This window comes from Cynocephalus volans, chromosome 7 (assembly GCF_027409185.1).
Source record: "Cynocephalus volans isolate mCynVol1 chromosome 7, mCynVol1.pri, whole genome shotgun sequence".
Lineage (NCBI taxonomy): Eukaryota > Metazoa > Chordata > Mammalia > Dermoptera > Cynocephalidae > Cynocephalus > Cynocephalus volans.
This window is the reverse complement of record NC_084466.1, coordinates 39,146,236-39,163,924: the sequence shown is the minus strand read 5'-3', so window position 1 is coordinate 39,163,924 and position 17,689 is coordinate 39,146,236.

The window sequence follows — 17,689 nt, the reverse complement described above, 5'->3', positions numbered from 1 at the left end:
AACCTCCTAGCTCTCCTCCAATCATAAATATTTAAGATGTTTCAGGTAGATTTGCCAGAATTGAGGCTCTTCTAAGCAACACTTACTGCTGAATCTATATTTTAGGCTCACTTCATAAAAGGTAGAACCACTTTAGAGCAAGAATGAGTTAGCCTAGATTTTATTTTGCTTTGGGATGCTAAATCTATTAATATCACCCTTGAATCTGGGATTTATTATAATGCCTCAAATTGTGCCCTCCCACAGGTTGAAAGTGCTTTTCTAATTTATCATATTAGCCATCCTATATGCTCATATATATATGTATATATGTATATATTTATGTACTTTAAAAAATTCATGGAAAGATACATATTATATTTTTATTCTATTTTTCTACAAACTTTTGAGTGTGTGTGTATATGTGTGTATATATATTTATACACACACACACACACAGAGAGAGAGAGAGAAGTTTTAAGAAATTGGATCAAGCAATTGTGGGGGTTGGGAAATTTGAAATTCTCGGGTCAGGCTGGCAGGCTGGAAATTCTGGCAGGAGTTGATGTTGGAGTCTTCAGTCTGAAGACAGTCTGGAGGTAATATTCTTTCCTCTTTGGGAGACCTCAGTCTTTTCTGTTATAGCTTTCAACTTATTGGATGAGGACCACCTACATTATGGAGGGTAATCTGCTTCTACTCAAAGTCCACTGATTTAAATGTTAGTCACATCTGAAAAACCCTTCACAGAAACATCTAGATTTGTGTTTGACCAAACAACTAAGTACCATAGCCTAGCCAAGATGACACATGAAATTAACCATCACTCTGATTGATCACTAAAGTGGGATGACTGTATTCCAGGAGATGCTCTAGAAAATCAAATGACATGTGAAAAGAAAAAAAACAGAACTTCTTTGCAAATTTATTTTTATCTAGAAATTTTATCTTCACCAATAGTTAATGCACAGAATCACACCAACACTCTGCTTAGTCTACAAATGAGATGTCACATGCCATGACCGGCATTTAAGATGTCCTATGACAAGAAGGAGTGGAGGAGGGTCCGGGGCACCGAGGGCCCCTCACATCAGAAGCTACAGACTCAAGTCCATTTTGGCCACTGTAGTAGGCTGAATAATGACCCCACAAATGTATCCATGTCTTAATCCATACAACCTGTGAATATGTTACCCTACATAGTGTATTATTCAGGGTTATTTAGAGAAATAAAACCAATATGTTATAGATACAGATATAGATGATATATATATACACAGATTTACTATGTGATTATGGAGGCTAAGAAGTCCCACAGTCTGCCATCTGCAAGCTGGACACCCAGGAAAGCCAGTGATATAATTCAGTCTGAGTCCAAAGACCTGAGAAGCAGGGGAGCTGATGGTGTAAGTTCCAGTTTGAGGGCAGGAGAAGATGAGATGAGATGCCCCAGCTCAAGTATCCAGGCAGCAAAAGAGGGCAAATTCCTCCCTTTTTCCAACTTTTATTCTATTCAAGACCTCAGTGGATTGGATGATGCCACCCACATTGAGGAGGGAAATCTACTTTACTGAGTCCACTGATTCAAATGTTGATCTCATCTGGAAACACCTTCACAGACACACCCAAAAATAAATATTTAATCTGGGTACCACATGGCCCAGTCAAGTTGACAGATAAAATTAACCATGGCACATGGTATATTAGTCCATTTATGTTGCTTATAACAAAATACTTGGAACTGGGTAATTTGTAAAGAAAACAAAATTTACTGCTTACAGTTTCTGAAACTGGTAAGTCCAAAGTCCATCTGGTGGTGGTGACAGTGGCCCAAGGGTCTCACATTGAAAGATGGTAGAAGCAGAGAGAACAGAGAGAGAGAGAGAGAGAGACTTTCCTCTTCTTTTAAAGCCCTCAGAACCACGCCCCTGACCACCATTTTTAATCCATTCACTATTGCATGGTCCTACAATCCAGTCACCTCTTCGAGGCTCAACCTTTCAATTACAATAATAGGATTTCCCACCCTCTTTACAGTCACAGTGGGGGCTAAGTTCCTAATACATGAAACTTCGGGGACACAACTCGAGCTTCAGGGAGTTTCAGGGGGACATAATTCAATCCACTACACATGGCAAAAGAAACTTTGCAGATGTGATCAAGTTAAGGATCTTGAGATAGGGAGGTAATCCTGGCAGGCTCAATGTAATCACAATTCATTATTAGAGAAACATGGGACGAGCCAAAGTCAGAGAAAAGATGATGTGACACCAGAAGCAGAAATTGGAGTAATGCCCTTTGAAGATGGAAGAGGCCACAAGCCAAAAAATAGGTGACCTCTTGAAGATGGAAAAGGCAGGAAAAGAGTCTCTCCTAGAGCTTTCAGAAGGGAAGCAGTTCTGCTAACACCCTGATTTTAGACCAGTGAGATCTGTGTTTGCAAAAACAATGTTATTAACAATAGAAAAGTTGAAAACTTCTTGCTAAATTTTAATAAAGTCACTGCATCACCTTTAAATGGAATTTTAAAATGTATTGTTGTGATTCTAAAGGAACACTGCACGACTGCAATTACAAGCTAGTATCTTTGTGAGTTATTTCCTCTATGGCAGCCATTAAACCATATGTTAAAAAAAAAAAAGCCCCCAAACCAAAAAATCCTTAGAATCATATCTTCATATGATTTAATCACAAAGGGGCAAATCAAGATTTCAAAGATAATATTATATATTCATTTTCATGGAGAGCCCAAGACACCACAAAACCACTGCTGGTGGGCCAGCCCGTGGCTCACTCGGGAGACTGCGGTGCTGATAACACCAAGGCCATGGGTTCAGATCCCATATAGGGATGGCTGGTTAGCTCACTGGCTGAGCGTGGTGCTGACAACACCAGGTCAAGGGTTAAGATCCCCTTACCGGTCATCTTTAAAAAAAAAAAAAAAACCACTGCTGGTCATGCTGGTTTGCTGCCACTGCACCAGGCAGCTCCTGTGATCGTGGAGACACTCTCCTCAGTTTGACATCCGGCAGCCTGGAGCATGTGCTGGGGAAAGAACAAGGAGTGAATGCCCAAGGGCAGCTGGTCAATCCATACCTAATTTTGTTTTAACCTGCTAGTTACTGACCCTGGGCACCAGTGGTCCAGTCTGTGGCTGCAGATCCTGTGGAGAATGGGGAAGCTATGATTATACCCCGACAACCTGAAAGGAAGACAGAGAAGAAAGTAAATCAACACCCTCAGCTTCCTCTAATATATACATATCTGTTACCATCTTTCCTCTCCTTAGACATTTCTCACTGTTTGTTGGCTCTATGGACTGAATGTTTGTGTCCCCCAAAATTCCTATGTTGAAATCCTATTTCCCAAGATGCTGGTATTAGGAAGTGGGGCCTTTGGGAGGTGATTAGGACATGAGAGAGGATCCCTCATGAATGGGATTAGTGCCCTGATAATAGAGGCCTGAGGGAGCTTGTTTGCCCCTTTCACCATGAGAGGACACAGCAAGAAGTGGGCCCTCACCAGACACCAGAATCTGCCAGCACCTTGATCTTGGAGTTCCCAGCTTCCAGAACTGTGAGCAATAAATGTCTGTTGTTTGTAAGCCACCTGGTTTTGGTATTTTGTTATAACAGCTCCAACAGACCAAGACAGGAAGGAAGGCTTCTAACTTGTTTCCTAATATCCAAATCAAAAGCCTCTTCTCATTTCTTCCATGATTGAAGATTTGATACCCACTCCTCATAATCCCTGTCTTCTTTAGTTATGCCACACACATTTACCTGCTACCTTTTAACCACCTTGATTTTTCCTCAGCATCTTTCATGTCCTGAGGCAGAGAGGCTCAAACTTTAATGGTTGTAAGAAAAATGTGAGCAGGTTGCTAAAAACATAGAGTCCTTATTTTTATCCTAAAATTCTAACTAAGAAAGTATGAATAAGGAACAGGAATTTCTATTTTCAACAAATACAAATTAGTCCCTTCTGTATTAGTCTGTTTCTGTTGCTTATAACAAAATACCTAGAACTGGGTAATTTACAACAAAACAAAGTTTATTGCTTACAGTTTCAGAAGCTAGGAAGTCCAAAGTTCAGAGAACACAGCTGGTGAGAGCCTTGGTGGTGACAGTGATGGCAGGGTATTACATTGCAAAAATGGAGGAGCAGAGAGAGCAGAGAGAGGGAGAGACAAATTCTCTTCTTCGTTTAAAGCCCTCAGAACCACTCCCTGACCACCATTTTAATCCATTCACTACCGCATGGTCCTATAATCCAATCATCTCTTCAAGGCTCCACCTTTCAAATACCATAATAGGATTTCCCACCCTCTTAACAGTCACAGTGGGGGCTAAGTTTCTAATACATAAAACTTGGGGAACACAATTCAAGCTTCAATGAGTTTTGGGGGGACATAATTCAATCCACTACACCTTCCCCAGGCCTAGACTTCCACTCAGGAAAAATACTTCTGTGATTTTATCTATGTTCCTGACCTCAACTTCTATTAGGATGGATCCTAATTCTATTCGTCTCGGTTTGCATTTACATTAGAGCTCTAAATCTGCATTTCCAACCAACAGTTAACCTCTCTTTCTCTAATTTTAAAGCTAATACCTCACCCTGATATAGTTTCAGAAACAAATCTGTTGGCTTCCCCCAAAACCTATTTTTACTCCTATCTGCCTTAACTTTGCTAACCACCATTTTTCTAATTACACGGACTCAAAATTCCCAGAAAACCTCAGTCGTCCTTAAGTATTTATTGACCCACGTGAATGTTCATAACCATTCCCTTGTTTGCATTCCCAGGGGAAGCTGAAACTATCTTTTACCTGATCTTGCCAGCATCCTAACTAGTCTTTACTGGTCTTTGTTTTCCAGCCAACCCAACATGCTGCTGCCAGATTAATCTTCCTTGAGAACAATACTGATTCTAGAAAACTTTGATGACTTTGATGACTCTTTTTCATAAAATTTACTTGTAACACTTAGCTTGCAATCAACATCTTTTGAGGCTCTTAAGTTTCTCTCCTACTTTTCACAGGTACACATCCTTTTCCCTAGAGGTAGGATATCAGCCTTCTGTCAGCCATAGCTGCGGCAAGTATTTTTTTCTCTGTTTTGCTGCTTATGGATTTTTATGGTATTTTTGTGTGTGTCCAAAAGTTTGAAACTTATATATTGTCAAATTTGTCAACCTTTACTTTTTCTTTTTTTGCTTCATGCTTTTTGTTTCTTTGTTCAAGGTTTTTGGGGTCACTCTGGAGTTCACTATCTTATTTAACTGCACATGTCCTCTCTTAAACCTTAGACTGTAAATTCCTTAATGGCGATGTTATATTATTTATAGATGTAATGAGCATATTAATGAACAACTACTATGAGCTAGTATTATTTTTAGTACCTTACAAATATAAACTCATTAAATATTCATTTCAATCCTATAAGGTAGGTACTACTATTAGCCTCCTTATACAAGTGTGGAAACTAAGGTAATTTGTCCAAGGTCCCACAACTGGTCCAGCAACAAAGTCAAACCACCAGTAATCCCAGTGGAGCTGGGATTAGAATCCAGGCAGTTTGACTCCAGAAACCGTACTCTAAACCACTACCCTATGCTGCTCTCTCATGTGTGCAAAAATAATGGGCACCCAACAGGTACTTGTTGAATAAGTGAAATTTAATATGCAGGCAAGTAGGGTTGGTATTTCTGAGGAAAACAGTTTAGCAGAAGACCACATAAGAATTTAAAAGATCATGAGAAATGACTGGGTAACCATAGTGTGAAATTCAAAGAACCCCAAACTGAAATTCCAAGTTCTGAGGCTCCTGGGGTGCACCAGTCCTCACACACCAGGTTGGCTAGGAGGGACATGGCAGATGATGAATGGGGAATCCAAAGCAGTGGGCAGTTTTCCACATCATCATAGCAGTATTTTGTAACAATTTCTTTGGCAACTGACAGCAAGCATTGAAATCAGCTATTTTCTCCTCAGAATTCCTCTCCAAAGAATAATAATGGCCTCTGCAACACTGAAGGAAATGTAACTACTGCTCGGATACAGTCTTATCTGGGAAATTGCCATGGTATTCGTCACAGCTGTCACTGTGCTAAGCCCATTAGAGATGTGCTAAGAGTGGATCCACAGGGTTGTGCGCTCTGAGGAGCCCCGTGACACATTCCTCCCCAGTTTAAACAAGAAGACAAAAACCACTCAAGGTGTTGAGGGCAGAGTGTCCTCAGAGCTGGACACTTCTGCTCTCTTCAGCAAACAAGAACCATTTATACAGCCCTAAAGAAGTTACTCATGGGCTCAGGTCATAGATTTATGAAGACACTTACAGTAACGACATTGGGAAGGACAGAACACAAGAAAGAGGTTATGCAGAAAGCCCAGAATTCTATTTCTTTAATGGGAGAGCGAAAGGGGAACTGAAGACCTAACACATTTGGGTGTGGAGCTTGGCATTGGGACACTGGACCAGAGTTCTTTGCAGTTTGGTTCAATTGAATAGTAAGCTGTTACAGCCTCTATTCTTCTCATGAAAGACAACTCCCTGATGATATTTAATTTAATAAACTGGGGCACAGAGACGTAAACTGATTGACCAGGGCCCCACATTTAGCAGACAGCAGGACTCGAGGTGCCTGGAGTAGTGCCAGTGGGACTTTTTAAAAATTTGGCTCCGCAAGGAAATGCTCCTGCAAATATGGTGCAATGTTTCTTGATAAAAAGCATCCCAGATTCCTGTTTTGTCTGGCTGGCTGGTACAGGGATAGAACCCTGGACCTTGATATTATCAGCACCATGCTCTTACCAACTGAGCTAACCAGCCCCTTTTATTTTAAAATTTATTTTATTTGTTTTTAACCCACAGTTGCCTTTACAAAGAAACAGGCATAAAAATAGTCTTTTGCTCAGTATAGCAAGGAAGATAATTTACTCAGAAATTACATTGTCCTGGATATTAATTTACTGCACCATGTGAGTGGCTTATTCTCAGAAATCTGTTGACTCACTTTGATGAAAACAAGATCAGGCATCCTCACCATACACAGCTCAGAGTTTCCTAAGCTAGACTCCCTGGGACAGGAATAACTTACTTCACACAGATAGCAAGCCACCTGGGTGGCATTACAGATGTGATATCCACCTCCGCCCTTCTCATACCACCGGAAGTGAGGATTGTGGGCACTACCAGCAGGCTCCAGAGTTTTACTTTTGTTTTTGTTTTGTTGGGGAGGAAGAAGGAAGCCAAAGCTAGGGGTGGAGAGAGCTGAGGTAGCAACACCACCAGGGCAACTATTATGTCATTTCACCAATTCTTTTGCTTCTTCCCGTTTGCTCAGCTGAATCTCCCGTAATCTCTCTATATGCTCTCATTTTGTGAGAAGAAGCCATTGCCTGACCTGGAGTAAACACTAACAAATCTTTGTGAACTGCATGAATGATTGGGTTTTACTCCATTTTATTGCTTCCTGTTTTCCATTCTTTCTTTTTTCTCCCCTTTGGCTGATGGCTCACTCTTCAACTTTTGGAAAGCCGGTTCTAAAATAAACTGTGGCAAAAGCAATGGATGAAATAGGGACAAAATACTTAGTTTCTTTGTACTGGTTTTTATTTTATAATTCGAGACATTATCAAATTTTGTCTGTGTTTCTTAACACGTTCTCTTGTGTATAACTCACTTATTAACCATTTTGCTCTTTGTGGGTCCATAAAATAATTTTGTCTTTGATTGTAAAGGAACCAGAGCAAGGGTGTAACTGTCCATGCAAGTCCTCTCAAATGCCTAGTAAAGTGTTCTAATTACAAGTGTCCCTAAAGAATTATTGTTGATAAATTGCAATATGACATATAAAAAAGTTAGAATTTCAGCATAAGAAAAAATATATACCACATTTAATTTTTGTGTTATATTTACCTAGCACACATAGTTTTTATTTTCTTGAAAAACACACACACATACATTTTAACTTTAGAACCATAGTTGTATCATCACTTTTCTTATATATTATATAACTTCAATATATCATAATTAAGAATAATCTCAATCTTACACCTAATGATATTCGTGTGTAACATAAAAAAATGTTTCTGCATTAATTTTAAAGTGTATTTAAACACTACCTTTTATTTGAAGGTCTGCATTACAAGACAGCATGGCAGTATTATTTATATCTTAATTGAGATGTTTGGACATGTATATACTTATATAAACACAAACGAATTTGATGTTTTCTTTTTAATTTTAAGCTCAATATGATTAAATTAGTTATAGAATAATCAGTTGTTTTATAATCATATTCTACTGTTCAAACTGAAGTGAAGTATACCTCACTTTATTTTAAAAAGTCTGCAGAATTGATTAAATAGATGACAATATAATTTCCATTACAAGTGCTTTTTCTGCCATCTAGTGGAAAGATCGTTTATGAGGATTCATAACTTACATTTTTTAATTCTATTGTCTCAAAATATTTAGCAAAGGCTTATTTGAAATTTCAAGAAAAGAAAACAAAATAATGTATTCTGTCTCTGTTTGTGATTTGCTCTGCAGGTAGACCAGATGTGAGTTACCCTAAACATTCCCCATGTTGCCAAAGGGACTATACTGAACAGTGTAGTGGGAACGCTGCTTTTATTAATTAATTAGCTAATTTATTTGTTTGCTTATTTTTAAAGAATGTGCACTTGTTCAAATTTTTTCCTAGGCTATTCTCTGTTTTCTGCCAGTGGAAATCATTTTCACCCTTTAAATACTAGCTAAAATACAATTCCCTTGCAAGAAACTTCCTTGTTCCCTAGTGGAGTAAATCCCATGGCTTGTTAACTGTAACTCCAGTTGCAATTTAATGCTTGTGACATCCTGCCTAGTTTTAGATTATATTTCAGTGTGTCTGTCTCACATGATTGTGAACATCTTGAGAGCAGGGAACATGCCTTGTGCATCTTTCTAGTCCATGGTACTATTCCAAATGTTAAATATATTTGTTTACATGAACACACTTGTTGCATGTGTCTTTTCAAATAGGTAGAACTGGAGTCTACTAACAATCATTTCTAATACAGGTCAACCAAGTCTCAGATGGGCTATTTTGGAGTATTCTAGTTTGGATTATCAGTCCACCCCATCGACACTTTTTTTTTTTTCAGTATCTACTGAGCACTATATGCTGCAGAAAATACGAAGTGGAAAAGCAGGCTGCCCCTCTCATACAATGAAGGTGTTGTTGGGTGGCCCTTCTCCATGTTCCTACAATGATCTGTACTTTCTTCTATCAAAGTGCTTCTTCCATGTACTGTCTCCAAGAGCTCCTTAGGGTAGGGAGTCTCTCTTTTTCATTTGTATATTCAGCAGTTAATACACTGTCTGCATATAGCAGATGCTCAATAAATATTTGCTGAAATAAATAAAAGAACAAAGAATTGTAAAAGATAAAAAAAAGTGTTAGATAGTGTGTCCATCTTCAAAGAGTTTATGCACTATTTAGGGAAATAGTTACCAGTGCATACCCATTTAGGGAAATGCACTGAACACATTTTTGTTGAATTAATAAAATAAGAGCCAATTTTTATTTCCAGGAAAAATGCAAAACACTTATCAAGAAGTGCAAGTGATGGTCTCTATCCCCTAGGAGAATGTAATCAAGTGTGAAGCAATAAAAATGTTCACAAATACTTATATTACTCAGCAGATGGTGTTTCCTGCCAAATGTGTCTAGACATACCACTGTATGCTGGTTAGAAAAGCTTCCCAAAGGAGGAAGGTCCTTGACACAAACTCTGAAAAGCCTGAGGTTTTACCCTAATTGTAAACTGAGAAGTCAGTCAGCTACATTTTCATAGATGCTGGAGGAGAAAGCAAAACTCCTGGGTCAGAGAGAAAGAATTTTATTACTCACTGTACAGCAGGCACCATGAGGGTGTTTATGTTCACATTATTTCTCCTTGTCCTCCAAGTCCCATAGGAGTGATAAAAAGTCCCCAAGGTGTTACACACACTGTAGGATTATATCACAGCAGAGGAACCCCAAGGCAGAAAACCCCGATTCTCTAAAGAAGGCTGCTAGCAAACCGGTCCAATCTTTGTTCTGGAGGGAGACATTATCTTTATTATCCTGGTCAAAAAACAAATCTGCCCTATGCCCCTGATAGAGACACTATCTCTATGTTTCAAGGCTGTTTTGTTACACAAACATCCTTGAAAAGATAGCCCAGAACAAAAGCTGTCAATACCTTCCCTTAGAAAATGAACAGAAATATGAGAAGTCCATGGAGAACTTTCTCCCAACAGTCTTAATTTTGTTCTTGAATGTTGAAGGCTGAGTGTGATTTGGTCAAGTAATAGGAAGAGAAAAACTACTCCAAGAGGAAGAATTTTATGTGCATATATTTATCTCATGACAAATCTCTATGGGACTCAGTTTCTTTGTCTGTAAAACTGGAATATTAATACCTACTTCACAAGGTTACTATGAGGACAATATGAAGTAACATTTGTATGGCACCCAGCCTGGTGCCTGACATGTAACAGGTGCCAAACTGTTATTTCTTTTCCATCTCCGCCTGAACATATGGAATGTGACTCTGTAGGCTGTCCTGATACTAAGAAAAGGAGATAAGAGGCATTTAGCTACTCCACTTACAATTTTTTTTTTTTTTTACTGATCATCTACTATGTGCCAGGCACCAGACTAGACACCATGCTGCTCTCTTGAAGCTTATGGTCTGCTTCATTGGGAAAACAGAGAATAGTATTATCTTGCTTTCACCACATAAACTTGTAGAGAGTACACCTCCAGTTTTATGGTAATCCCATGTGACCAGGAAGCTAGGGAATTATACAGACATAGGAGGAGCATAAACCTAAAATAACAACATATGACAGTCAAAAACATGCTTTTTCAGATCTCACTGAAAAAATGATACCAGTAATCACAGCAGGAAGATTTCATATCAACATTATTGCCACCTCTGTGTGATTGTTTAATCACTCATTTGATAGATATTTATTGAGTAGTCACTACATATTTTGCATACAGATAGGTGCTGGAATTTGAGAATCAAGAGCAGGAATTCCCTTGAGGGTAAATTGGCCCCAAAGGACAAGGGACTGATTTTTCACAAGTTTGTGTCAATGTTCATCTATATATGAATGGAGAGAGAAATGTGAGAATCTGGGAGATACTGTGAATAGGGTGTTTGATTTAAAGATCATTATTGACTTATGGGACCATCCTAAATTAGACCTCAAATAAGAAAAGTTGTTAAAATTTTTTTTTCTGTGTGTGTGAAGGGGGTACACAATTATTTGTTTTATTGTAGACTATGTTTATGTCTGAAATATTTTACAGTAATAAAATAGTAAATTTTGGGCCGACCCCGTGGCGCACTCGGGAGAGTGCGGCGCTGGGAGCGCAGCGACGCTCCCACTGCGGGTTCGGATCCTATATAGGAATGGCCGGTGTGCTCACTGGCTGAGTACTGGTCACGAAAAAGACAAAATAAATAAATAAATAAAATAAAATAGTAAATTTTTTTTTTTGAGATAGAAAAGAGAGTTATAAAGACCATCCCTTTTGGGGGGATGGGACTTGATAATTTAACCACTATGTAAAGTTAGATGCATAGGAATAGTATAGGAAAAGGCAGCTCCAGTGGTTTTCCTGGAAAGCGGTAATAGCACTTTGTTTCTACCTCGTTTCCAGCTCAGTGCAGACTGGATTCCAGTTATTTGACTAGAATCTACCTACTGGGCTAGACTGTGAGAAATGGCACAGGCATGACAGACGTGAATCATGTTTGAAGTGGGAAGCTGAGGAAAAGGGTATGCAAGCAAAGCCACAGGGGGTTGTGCTCCATCTAGTTTCCACTATTTATGGATCATGACACGGGCCTTAACCAGTGCTAAGAGCTGGCCTTACACTGGATGGCTTAGGGGAGTGCTGAGTCCAGCAGTCAAATGATTTGAAGGACCTAAAAACCTTGCCACCTGCCAATCTCACCCTCCTCTTCCACCCCATGCTTCCTAGCCAGCTGCATTCCTTCAAGTGAAATGGTATCTTTAGGACTTGCCTTTCCTCAGACAGGGGAGATGCATTATTAGTAACATCTTGATAGGATTTCATTGGTCTGACCTGAGTTTGTGAGAGAAACAAGAAAGCTTGGCACAAAATGCTGAAAGTGGGAGACGACCTGAGAAATCCCAAGTGACAAAGTATCTTCTCTCTCCCACAAGTTGTTTTCCTTAGGGGCTCCCTGCTTAACCAGATTTACTGTTAAATCCCAACACAGATTCTCAAATATTTCCTAACTGATGGAAGTGACAGTTGGGGGGTCATAATAATCCATCACAACAACTCTTTTTGTATCTAAGTCATGCTAGTGGCCACTACCTTGAAAGGTCAGGTCCACACCAGCTTTTCCTAAGACTGCAGGGCCCCCACGGTCCTTGCGCAGTTAACATTTCAATGCAAGAACAGCTCAGTACAGAGTGCTATTTTTGTGAAATTAAAGCACTTTTGTCTTTGTTCCATGCCAAATGCTTCTTTCTCTATCACTCTCTCTCTGAACTTGGCCTTGATTAATAAAATCCTTTCTATTTCTATTAGGTGAAGCCAGTGAAAGCAGGAATGGTGTTTATCCAGGGCTTAAATTAAACCTTACAGGGCTCTCTCCCTGGCTGCCCCTCCTCCCTCCCACTTTTCTATCAGTAGACTTCCAAGGAAGCTTTCATTTGGCCAGCTGTTTGTTCCTATTTTACATGATGGTTCTCAGTGTTCAGCGTGAACAAAGATCAGTGACATTCCCATTGGGTTTATCAGAAGCAACTGAGAACAATGAGCTCTTTTTATGTTGACAATAGAGATTTAAAATTTATTCATAATCTTTACTTCTCCCAACACATTCTCATCCCCATGGGCTCCTTTCTCTAATTAGCTATGCAAGTCTTGACACTAAAATTTAGCTACATATTAATCTTTCATTTTTATTAGTTGGTGTCTTGATCTTCCTCCCTATACAAGCACAGTATATGCTTTTACTTAAATACATTGTTTGTTTACAAAAAAGAGCATATAAAAACAAGAGCTTATGAAAACATTAGATCTGATTCCATAGATGATTTTAAAGTATATTTTGAATATGTCAAGTTTGTAATCATTGGGCCACTCCTGAAATTAAGATGCTAGATAAGTCCAATTCATACAAAATGTAAAGTGGAGTTTAGCATTTATGAAGCTCCTACTATGTGCCAGGTGGTATAACATGGATTATACATCCATCATCTCTATTTAATCTTCACAACATTGTGAGCTGCATGTTGTTATCCTTATCCTACAGGTTGACAAACAGAGTTGAAGAGTATGCATAGAATCCAAGCCTGTCTGACCCCAAAGCCTAAGGTGTCTACTAGGTACAAATATTAGAGCCAAAAGGAATCTTGGGGACCGTCTAAGATAGTGGTTTTCCAAAGCGTAGGATGGGTACCAAGAGGTGGTACATGGGACATTGTATTTTAAAATGCTATAGTAAAAAAGTTAATTTTTTAATGCTCTTCTAATCCTTTTAATAATATCTGGAGGAAATTCGGTTCTGTGTTGTATGTCTCTAGCACTTGCTCATCTGCTTTTCTAGCAGATGTCGGATCATAGTGTTTAAAGACAACATCTACTGAAGATATAATTACATATTTAATTTTCATTGTAATTATTTTTACAGCTACTGCAAATGATGCTAGTTTTCTATTTTAATAGTCATTTAAATTTTAATATTCAAAGTAAGTGTATATAAGTGTGTATGTATATGTATATAATGGTATAAAGATGTGGTTTAAAAACAAACATGAAGATGCCACTGGAAATCTGGATGCTGGGGACACAGATCTGGAGATTCTAAGTGAAAACTTATACAGTTGAAGAAACTGAGGTCTAGAGAGATGTAGTTAAGAGTCCACGTACAAATTTCTTGAATCGCTGAAACACAATCATTTACCAAAACATACAATGACCTCCTCAGAAGCAAATTAATTTCCACTCTCCCCCCTTGTTTTTCCTAGAGGTTCATCAAACATCTTTTGACTAACAAATAGAGATGACAATTAAAAAAAACAAGAAATTCGGGCCGATCGCGTGGCGCACTCGGGAGAGTGCAGCGCTGGGAGCGCAGCAGCGCTCCCGCTGCGGGTTCAGATCCTATATAGGGATGGCCGGGGCGCTCACTGGCTAAGCGCGGTGCAGCTGGTCACAAAAAAGACAAAAAAAAAAAAAAAAACAAGAAATTCTGTTTCCTTCCAGAGCAGTCACATAGTTACAGTTTTCTTCCTGTTAACTGGTGTGACATTGAAGTAGATGGTACTTTAGGTTAGTTTGAGAAACTAGGTATTCGGATTAAATCAGAAGTAGATGTTATTTGTTTTTATAAAATTTACGTTATTTAGATATTTCAGTGTATAGAAAATTCAAGTATAAGCTATAGCTGTTATAATAGAAAGGCTATTGGCTAGCAGGAGAGTAGGTAGACTCACCTCTAAAAAAAACTTAACAGGTTAAACAATTTTCCAACATTATCTCGACAGTGTAATTATCAGAACCTCTTTAAAGATTTTTGATATAGCTCTCCAAGTGTACATCTGGCAATGTATTGCTTTCAGTAGTTAGGAGTACTAATGTGGACTGCTTCCAATATAACATGCCTGCATTGCCACGCAGCTACTGGGGAATAATATTTTGGGGATACCCATAAGATACCTCAATATTCTGCTCTATTCTAATGGGACTGTGTCATTTGTTAACAGATAGACTTCCTAAGGCTGCTATTTGGGCTGTCAGAGGTACCACCTTTTTTACAACACTTAAAAGACTCCAACCTGGAGGGCCAGCCCGTGGCTCGCTTGGGAGAGTGTGGTGCTGATAACACCAAGGCCGCAGGTTCGGATCCCTATATAGGGATGGCCAGTTAGCTTACTTGGGAGAGCATGGTGCTGACAACACCAAGTCAAGGGTTAAGATCCCCTTACTGGCCATCTTTAAAAAAAAAAAAAGACTCAACCTGGTATATATGAGCCTGACACTGAATTTCAGAGAGCAAGTTTTTGTTAGAACTGGGTTCCCCAAGTACAGCACTTCTGGAAAATAAGCGGCTTTAATCGGTTATTTCTTTATATTGTCTTAACTAAAAGGCAATAATATAGATCTGCTGAGATGCTACCAAAATTCACCAGCCCACCATCATCAGCAATAGCATACTCAGGAAAAGAATGGGGCAAACCTGGGAAAGATATACACCTGCCATTAGTCTTGTGTTATACTGTCAGCATCTACTTGTAGAGCTTCAACTACCACTTTGGGCATCTGATTCTCCTTCAGCTCCTTTCCCATTTTGCCTCTTCACCCATGAGATGGTGACCTCTAGAGAGAGGCAATAAGGTGTGTGCTCTCTAGTCACCTTACCTGGGTTCAAACTCTGGTTTTAATACTTCCATGATGACTTGTTTACCATTCCATGCCCGAGCTTCGTTATCTGCAATGGGATGTTATCTCCTGCAGCTGCTGTAAGCCTAAGAATTAAATAATTTGATATACGTAAAGCACCAAAACTGGTACCTTTCATATAGCAAGTTCTCAGTATGTTACCATTTTCCAACCACATCGTATTTTTCTTAGATGCCCATTCTATCTATTCATTCAGTCAACATTTACTGAGCACTTACTATGTGCTAGGCACTATTCAAGACACTTGTAATACACCAATGAACAAAACCAAGAAAAATTCCTGCCCTTGTGGGGCTTTTCAGATAGAGGTAGACAGAAAGTAATCAATAAATATAACTAATTAAATTGTATAACACATTAGAGAGTGGTAAATGTTGCAGGAGAGAAAACAGAGGGGAGTAAGGGTCTTTGGAGAGCTGGCAAGGGTGAGATTTAATACATTATGTTAAATACAATATTCCTAAAAGTCATTTTTCTGGGAAAATTAAATTCCCTTCTTGATTTCTATTTACTGATAATCATTGTTACCCAGGTTTAGAAACACAGTCAACTTAGTTTCTTCTCTACTTTCCCCATACCCCGTCATTAAATCCCATGTACTGTTTTCTTTAATATCTCTTGAATTTATCCTGATTTGAACACTTAGGCCTGGGTTTCTATTGTGACCTCCTAACTAGTCTCTACTGCTTCTAGTCTCTCCCTGATCTAATCCATCCTACACTTCACTAACAAAGCAATTCCCATTAACAGCTTCATCATATCTCTTCCTTTATTTAATGCCTATGGAATAAAGATCAAACTCTATTTTTTTTTTTTTTTTTTTTGTCTTTTTCGTGACCGGCACTCAGCCAGTGAGTGCACCGGCCATTCCTATATAGGATCCCAACCCGCGGCAGGAGCGCGCAGCGCCACACTCTCCCGGGTGCGCCACGGGCTCGGCCCTAAAGATCAAACTCTTAAGGGAAGTTTATAATCTAGCAATTCCACTTCTGGGTATATACCCAAAATAAATGAAAGCACAGACTTGAACAGATATTTGCATACTAATGTTCATAGCAGCATTGCTCAATAGCCAAAAGGTGGAAACAACCCAAGTGTCCATTGATGGATTGAATAAACAAAATGCAGCATACACAATGTGATTATTCAGCTTTGAAAAGGAAGAAAATTCTGATATATGATACACCATGGATCTTGAAGACAATATGCTGTGTGAAATAAGACACAAAAGGACAAATCTTGTATGATTTCACTTATACAAAGTACCAAGAATATTTAAATTCATAGACAGAAAGAAAAATGTTTACCAGGAGCTGGGAGGAAGAAGGAATGGAGAGTTATTACTTATTAAGCACAGAGTTTTAGTATGAATGATGAGAAAGTTCTAGATATGGACAGTGGGGATAGTTGCAAAGCAATGTGAATATTCTTAATGTTACTAAATGGCACAACTTAAAAATGGTTAGAACGGTAAATTTTATGTTATATATTTTCCCCTACAATAAAAAGTAGACTGAAGAACCAAATTTTCAATTTTAATTAAAAGTCTAAAAACTAGTATTTGATTCAGTTATTGCAAAACTTTTAAGTATGTTTGGAACAACATGTATGTAAATTTCATGATGTCTCACTATGTAAAGAAGTCCTTATTTGAAATACAGAAAAATATAATCTCACACTTGTTGGAATTGCCAACTTTGTTTTAAAGCCTGGGGCAATGCTAATATAACTATTTCCTTTCACTATTAGGGGGAAAATATTCCATTTTACACCTCAAGCCTAATTTAAGTTGTAAATTAAATAACCTACCTTTAAAAAGTTTCAATGACACATAAAAGCATCTAATTATTCATAGACCACCTAAAGAAACACAAGTTTTATTCACAGAAGCACATTAAATCAAAAGTACATGCTGACAACACCAAAATGGTTTTATTTTTTTCACAGACAACATATACAACACTGTAATTGTACCATTATTTTGTTCGGTTTCTTAAATATTACTTAGGTATGCATTAAAAATATATGTTTATATTTAAGATATGTGACACATTAAAGAAGTCTGTTGTAAACATAATTCCTTCTCATTATATTTTCCTGCTTTGTTCCATACATAAATAACTTAATCTACAGAGTTATAAATAAAACTATCAACCTCTTATGGTCTAGAAGTATGCACAAATTTTGGAGTCTGACAAAGTGTTCTTTTTAGGA